Source organism: Equus quagga, chromosome 15 (assembly GCF_021613505.1).
Source record: "Equus quagga isolate Etosha38 chromosome 15, UCLA_HA_Equagga_1.0, whole genome shotgun sequence".
Lineage (NCBI taxonomy): Eukaryota > Metazoa > Chordata > Mammalia > Perissodactyla > Equidae > Equus > Equus quagga.
Window position 1 is genome coordinate 88,347,914 of NC_060281.1, and position 8,433 is coordinate 88,356,346.

An 8,433-nucleotide genomic window follows, 5' to 3' on the forward strand; every position below is an offset into this window, starting at 1 on the left:
TTCCTTTCTTCTTCTCTTGCTCTCTTCCCTTGTGGTCTCGTGGCTTTCTTTAGTATTATGTTCAGGTTCCTTTCTCTTTATTTTTTGTGTATTTATTATAGGTTTCTGGTTTGTGATTACCATAAGGTTCCTATATAATAACTTACGTAAATAGCAATCTATATTAAGTTGATGGTCTCTTTAGTTTGACCTCTTTCTAAAAGCTCTACTCATTTACTCCTGTCCTCCCACATTTTATGTTTTTGATATGATATCTAACCTCATTTTTTGTGGGTGTGTGTCTGTTCCCATCTTATCATTAAAATAGGTAATTTTAGTACTTTCGTCTTTTAATATTCATTTTATCTTCATAGATGGTTGATCTGCCACCTTCACTATATCTTTGCCTTTACCAGTGATTTTATTGCCTTTTTTTGGAGATAATTTTCTTATTCCTATTTGTGGTCTTCTCTTTCCACTTAAATAAGTCTTCTTAGCATTTCTTGCAAAACTTGTATCTTGGTCATAAACTCCTTTAATTTTTGCTTTTCTTGGAAACTCTTTATCTTTCCTTCCATTCTGAATGATAAACTTGTCAGGTAGAGTATTTGGGTTTATCTTGTTTGGTGTCCTCTGTGCTTCCTGTAACTGGATGTCTGTTTCCTTCCTTAGGTTAGGAAAGTTTTCAGGTATTATTTATTCAAATAGATTCTCTGCCCCTTTGTCTCTCTCTTCTCCTTCTGGGACACCTATGATACGAATGTTAGTGTGCTTGATGTTGTTTCAGAGAGGTTCCTTAGACTGTTATTGTTCTTTTTAATTGTCGTTTCTTTTCTCTGTTCAGCTTGGGTGATTTCCTCTAGTCTTTAGTGCAGCTCGCTGATCTGTTCTTCTGTATCATCTAGTCTGCTATTGAGTCCCTCTAGTGAATTTTTCATTTCCAGTATTGTATTCTTCATTTCTGATTTGTTCTTTTTTACATTTTCGAATTCTTTGTTGACGTTCTCACTGAGTTCATACATTCTTCTCCCAAGATCAGTGAGCATCCTTATGAGTTTTTGTTTGAACTCTTTGTTGGGTAGATTATTTATTTCTGTTTCATTTAGTTCACTTTTGTCCTGTTCCCTTACTTAGAATGTATTCCTTTGCCTCCTCATTTTGCTTCTTTCTCTGTGCTTATATCTACGTATCAGATGGGTCAACTACGTCTTCTGATCTTGGAGAGGTGGCCTTATGTAAGAGATGACTTGTGAGGTCCAGCAATGTGCTTCCCTCCTGTCACCAGTTTCAAATATTCCTGGAGTGACCTGTTTGTGGGCTACATGTGTTCTTCTGTTGTGGCAGAGTTTCTCTTGCTTCAGGTGCCTATGGAGGCTAGGCTGTTTCCCTGGCCAACTGGTTTTAATTCTCAGCTGTGTGTGGCTGCTGTGGACCCTTCAGTCACTTTTTCAGGTTTGAGGAGCCCCAGCACAGTTGGCTTCAAGGTCTACTAATAAATGCCCATTGCAGTTTTTCTGTTAAGTGAGTGGGTCCACAGCATGGCTTACCAGGGCTTACAATTGTTGTAGGCTTCCAGCCTTCAATGCTGTTGTAAGCTCTCTCAGGATTGCAGCTGAGTGGGGCTGGCTGCAGGTAAGGGAGGACTCAATTGTTTCAGGCTTTCAAAGGTGGGGCTGATCTCCTATATGGCTGTTTGAGAAGTACAAGTCTTCTGCAGCTGACAAGTCCCACTGCCCACAGGGCTACACACACTGTCAACACAGTCCTGCCCCACGGGCACATCCAAAGCCCCTGAAGCAGACCCAGTCACCCCACTGCAGAGGTCCCACACATACCACCAATACCCCACACACTCCACCTGCTCCTCATGCATGCCCTGCCCTGCAGATGTGGACCCACTCACCCAGCTGCAGAGGATCCAGGCACCCAGACTCTGTATGCCCACAGGTTGCTTGAGGGCTTGCTGTTGGGTGAGGCCTGTCCCTAAGGCAGGCTGCCTGCCCTGGCTGACCTAGATTAGATTGGTGCTCTAGTGGGTGGAGCTGAACCTGGGCTAATAGGCCAGGAGGAGAACTCAAATTGCATCTGCCAGCATCTGTGTCAGCATGCCTGTACTAGGTCACTGTAATGGCTGCCAATAATGTCTCAGCCCCTGGAGAGGTCTCATCTCTCACCAAGAAGCACCCAGAGCCTATCAGGTGAGTCTCTTTTCACCAAAGGACTGTGCATCTTTCTTTCTGGTGATTTTAGTTTGCTTTCTGAAACAGGTGAATTTGTCCCTGGGCCCTTTAAGAGCTGGCTTTTTTTTTGCTGCTCATGTCTGATAGCTTTTCTGGGGGGTATTCCCCATTGTTGTTAACAGCCAGCAAAGACAGATGTTTTGGTTGTGCCGAGTCCAAAGGATGCTTATAGCAGTAATGCTCTACATCTCAGCTCCCCTGCTCCTCCAGGGAAGGCTGTGTACCTTATGATTGCTCCTGGCCAGCTGTGAAGTTCCATGACTCAAGAAGGTGGATTTTTTTCTCTCCAGAAAGGAATTTTTCCTCTTCCACCTCAGTCAGGACTGTCCCTTGTTGTGGGGGTTCTTTTTATTCAGTTTTCAGTTCTCTTTAAGGGGTAACTGTTCCCAGTGTGATTGTAAATTGGTTGTGTCTGTGGGAGGAGGTGAGTTCAGAGTCCGCCTACACTGCCATCCTGACGCCATCCTCTCAAATTCATTTCTGATTTAAGTAATTTGGGCCTTATCTCTTTTCTTCTGAGTGAATCTAGCTAATAGTTTGTTAATTTTGTTAATCTTTCTGAAGAAATAACTCTTGCTTTAGTTAATTTTCTCTGCTTTTTCTTTTCATTGTTTTGTTTTTCTCTGCCCTAATCTTTATTATTTCCTTCCTTCTGATAGCTTTGGGATTAGTTTCTTATTTTTCAGGTTCCTTAAGGTGTAAAATTAGTTATTGGATTTGAGTTCTTTCTTCTTTTTAAATGTAAAGCTTTAAAGTTATGCATTTCACCCTTAGTACAGCTTTCTTTGCATCCCATAAGTTGGTATATTTTGATTTTGTTTTCATTTGTCTCAAGTTATTTTTAGCTTTACTGAGGTATAAGTGAAAAATAAAAATTGTATATAATTAAGGTGAACAGAGGATATATTGGTATATATATACACATTGTGCAATGATTACCACAAACAAGCTAATTAACATTACCCACATGGTTACTTCTTTTTGAGAGAACAATTAAGATCTACTCTCTTAACACATTTAAAGTATATAATACAGTATTATTAACTACAGTCACCATTCTGTACATTAGACACCAGAATTTACTCATTTTGCAGAACTGAAACTTTGTAACCTTTAACCAACATTCACCATTTTCCCCACACTCTAGCCTCTGATAACCATACTTCTACTCTCTACTTCTAAAAGTTTGACTTTTTTAGATTCTACCTATAAGTGAGATCATGCAATATTTGTCTTTCTGTGTCTGGCTTATTTCGCTTAGCATAATGTCCTCCAGACTTATCTGTGCTGTTACAAATGGCAGGATTTCCTTCTTTTTAAAGGCTGAATAATATTTCTTTGTGTGTATGTGTATGCATATGCCATATTTTCTTTATCCATTCATCTGTCAATGGACATTTAGATTGTTTCTGTATTCTGGTTATTGTGAATAATATTGTATGAACATGGGAGTGCAGATAACTCTTCAGCATCCTGATTTTGTTTCTTCCAAATATATACTCAGATGTGGGATTGCTGGATCATACAGTAGTTTTATTCTTAGTTTTTTGAGCAACCTCCATACTGTGTTCCATAGTGGCTGTATCAATTTACATTCTCACCAACAGCGCACAAGGGTTCCCTTTTCTCCACACCCTCACCAACACTTGTTATTGCTTGTCTTTTTGGTAAGAGCCATCCTAACAGAGATAAGGTGATATATTATTTTGGTTTTGATTTGCATTTCCCTGATGATTAGTGATTTTTAGCATTTTTTCAAGTGCTTTTGGTCGTTTGTATGCTTTCTTTGGAAAAATGTCTATTCAGATCCTTTGCCCATTTTTTAATCAAATGTTTTTTTGTTTTTGCTTTTGAGTTGCAAGAGTGCTTTGAATATTTTAGATATTAATCCCTTACTAGGCAATGATTTGGAAATATTTTCTCCCATTCTGTAGATTGCCTTCTCATTTTGTTGGATTTTTCTCTTTGATGTGCAGAAGCTTTTTGGTTTGATGTAATGCCACTTATTTATTTTCTCTTTCATTGCCTGGCCTTTTGGTGTCATATGCAAAAAATCGTTGCCAAATACAATATCAAGGAACTTATTGCCTACATTTTCTTTTAAAAGTTTATGATTTTAGGTCTTATGCTCAAGTCTTTAATAATCCACTTTGAGCTAATTTTTGTGAGTGGTGTAAGATAGGGATCCAGTTCCATTCTTTTGCATGTGGATATCCAGTTTTCACAACACCATTCATTGCAGAGACCATCCTTTCTCAATATGTGTTCTTGGCATCCTTGTCAAAGATTAGTTGACTTTGTCCATGAGTTTATTTCTGGGATCTTGATTTTATTCCATTGGTCTATGTGGCTGTTCTTATGCTTGTATAGTACTGTTTTAATTATTCTAGCTTTATAATACAGTTTGAAATCGGGAAGTGTGATGCCTCCAGCTAAGTTCTTCTTTCTAAAGATTGCTTTGTCTATTTGTGGTAGAATTGTTTTTTATATTTCTGTGAAAAAACATCATTGGAATTTCAATAGAGATTGCGTTGAACCTGTAGATTGTTTTGGGTAGTATGGACATTTTAACAATACTAGTTCTTCCAATCCATGAACATCAGATATCTTCCAATTTATTTACATCTTCTTCAGTTCATTTCTTCAAGATTCTATACTTTACAGTGTACAAATCTTTCACTTGCTTGGTTAAATTTATGCCTAAATATTTTGTTCTTTTGGATGCTATTGTAAATCAGATTGCTGTCTTTATTTCTTTTTCAGATAATTCATTGTTAGTGTAGTTGTGTTAGTAACAACACGACTGACTTTTGTTGTTTGGCCTTAGAATAAGGCAAGAAAACATCACTTTTTAGAGATTCCTATGAATCTGAGGTTCAAAACCCTCATGCAGCAAGAGGAATTCCATAAGAGGGGAAGGACTTGGTAAGCTCCAACAAGATGGTACATATTCATAATTTTCCTTTACAAGTTAAATTAACCCACCAAGCAACAGGTTTCCTTTGGATCATTTTCATTTCTGGATAAGGAGTTTCTGTTTGGCATCCCATTGTATTCCACCTAAAGGCCTGGAGTTTTGACCCTCTGAGCTCCCACATTATCCTTTGAGCAGAGTGGAGGCTCAAGGCACAGAATCCCTGCCTTCTGAAGTGTTTGCTCCTCCAGGCTATGTGGCTTCAGCCTCTCTAGTTCTTGCAGCTGTGCACTCACATACTCTCGTCTCAGGCTCAGGGATGAGGGAAGAGGAAGGAGGAAGGAGTCTGGGCATGAGGAGACCTCAGAGACTTGTGGATTCCTGGATGTTGACTAGTCCGGATGAATTAGTAAAGTAACCTTTGTGCCCTCCGTAGGAGGAGCAAGTTCTCCTGCCTTCTCTGGGAGATCTATATAGAAGAGTTGCTTTGAAAACTGTTTTTTCATGCATATGGGTCTGGGTTAGTCTTTGGGGATGGTTCCATTTACTTCCTGAGTCCTCATCTCCCTGCTGCAGTCACAAGGGCTTTCTGTCTGTTACCTGTCCTATCACTGGCATACACTATAGTTTCCTTAAATAATTGTTTATTGAATGAATGGATTAATGCTAAGAAACCTATGAGGTGGACTATTTTCATACCTTTACCACAGGAGGAGAAAATGGAGTCCCTGCAGCCCTAGTCTTTCCCTGAATTTCACCATCATATTTCTGCCATATTCCACCATGTTCTATAAATCAACAAAAATAAAATCAGACTAATCACTGATGTTACTATGTTTTGCTCTGTCTAAAATATTTCCTGTGTCAGTCATGACTTCTCAGCATCGGTGCTAGTGACATTTGGGCCAGATGATTCTTTGTGTGCATGCTGTCCCGTGCATTGTAGGATGTTTAGCAGAATCCCTAGCTACTAACCACTAGATGCCACTAGCAACCTCTCCCCGATGCTCCCACAGTGTGACAACAAAAAGTGTCTCTAGTCATTGTCAAAATCCCTGGGGGACAAAATCATTCTGATTTAGAACCATTGACATAGCCACCCAAACCCACCTTCAAACTTAATTAACTTTTCTTTTTTCTCATCTGCCAGATCCATATGCCCACTAGTCTGGTAGACTCTACTCCTACTCACGTTTCAAACTCATCTCCTCTTGATTTCCACACGATGGATATTTTCACACAGCCATACTCTCCTCTTGCTAGCTTTCTCTAATTTACATTATTTAAAAAAATTTTTGAATACTGAAAGCTGAGAATGTCACTGCCATATTTAAAATCTTCAATGTCTGTCAAGTAAATGAAGCCCCAAATCCCAAGTGTGGCATATAACGCACCCCCATATCCCCCTTCCACCCATCACTTGTTCCTATCCTATCTGCCCAGCCTTTCCCCACCTCACCACCTTCTGCAGTCAGCACACATAGCAGACTTCTGTCACCTTCTGGATGTCCCTTGATCTTGAATGCTGCAGAGGTTTTATGCCTTCTATTTCCTCTTCTTACAATGTCCTTTCTGATATTGTTTTAGAACTAGAACAAGTTCCACCTCCTCTGGGAGACCCAAATATAATGAGTCACATAGTAAGCAGCTGTGCTAATCATCATACTATTAAGGTCTAGGATAGTGCCTGGCACATTGGAGTCATGAAAATATTGTGCATTGCAAACTCTGTAACCCAGTTAAAACAAGAGGAAACCCAGAGAGCCACAGGACTATTAGGTGTTTGAGGAGAGGGGGTTTGATTTGAATCAGCAGAGGGTGCTGTGGGACTAAGCAGGGACAGTCAGCTCTTGGGTGCTCTCAGGTGAATGAACCCCAAGCCTAAGAGTGGAGAGTTTTTCTCACTGTTGAGGACTTTACAGTTGCGTCATCTTGAGGAGAGGCATCAATGGAGTTATAGGTGATGATCTGTGATTTATTCAGCAGAAGCCTGAAGAGACCTACTATATTTTTCTTTAGCTTTTACTGGTTTTAAAACTAGCAGCTTGGTTCTGTGATTTTCTGTGGTTCAGAATTTTATTTTCTTTCTTTGGATCTCTAAGTACATCATTATTATGGCACATGTAATATGATATATGTATTTTTATATGTGGATCTCAGACTGATTCTCTGGCTCCAGGTCAGGCAGCATGGCCTCCCTGGCCATCTCTGGGCTCCAGCCTGAGGATGAGGTTGATTATTGCTGCTCAGCGTGGGGCAGCAGCCTTAGTGCTCACACAGTGCCCCAGGCCGGTGGGGAAGGAGACACAAACCCTGAGCTCCCCAGGCTCACCCAGTACATGGGGCCCTCACAGAACACCGTTTCTCTGGCCCAGTAAAAGACCTACACAATTGGCAAATTTATGTAGGTAACACCATTGTGAGTATATTTGTGGCAATTTAAAGAAATGTACATTCACATGCATTAAAAATTGCTAAGAAGGACTACAAGATTTAACTAAGGAAATACATATTTTTACAGATTTTTCTTTTCTGTTCCAATTGGAGATGCTGGATTCACTTGCTTAGAGGGTTCATCTCTCTGACCTCGGGCAGCCATTCATCAGGGTCACCAACAACCAACAATCTCTCTTTTTTTTGGCCTTGGCACATGTTTTGACCTCTGACTCCAAGGCCCTTTCTTCCTCTTTCCCATAGAGATCTCTTGACTCATCCTACAGATCCAAACTTATACATCACATTTTTTTTGAGGCTTCTTTGGCCCAACTTCCCTGTACCCCTCAACATGCACACAGGGTAATCTCCCCATAGGTGTGTCCCTATTATATCCTTCAACTGTCTTTTAACATAGCGTGTGCAGTATCTAGATCAGCAGACAAAGTTGGAGCTGTAGGAGTACAATTGACAGAGATTGACATTTTGAAAAAAGTGAGTTTTCCATCGAGATAAAAATCCAGGTGTGGGAGCCTCACTGTTCCAATGGTGGACCAATGGAGGCCTCTTCTCACTCTATTGTCTTGGGTAGTGACACCAGGAAAAATTACAGTACAAAAAAAAACACTGCCCCATGTTCTCAGTGTTATCACAGTGACTGGAGGTTGTGGCCCCTGTGGCCAGCAGAGGGCGCTATGAGATGTCTGGAGTGTGCAGGTGTTGTGCCAGACAGCTGTCAAACTGCTCAGCTGGCTCTAGGGGATTTGGGCAAACTGTGTCCTCATTGGTGTGTGGCTTTCCTCCACCTGTGATACCCCCGTGTCACCCCATGAGCTCCTGGGTCTGGCTCCTATTTTTTCAGATTTG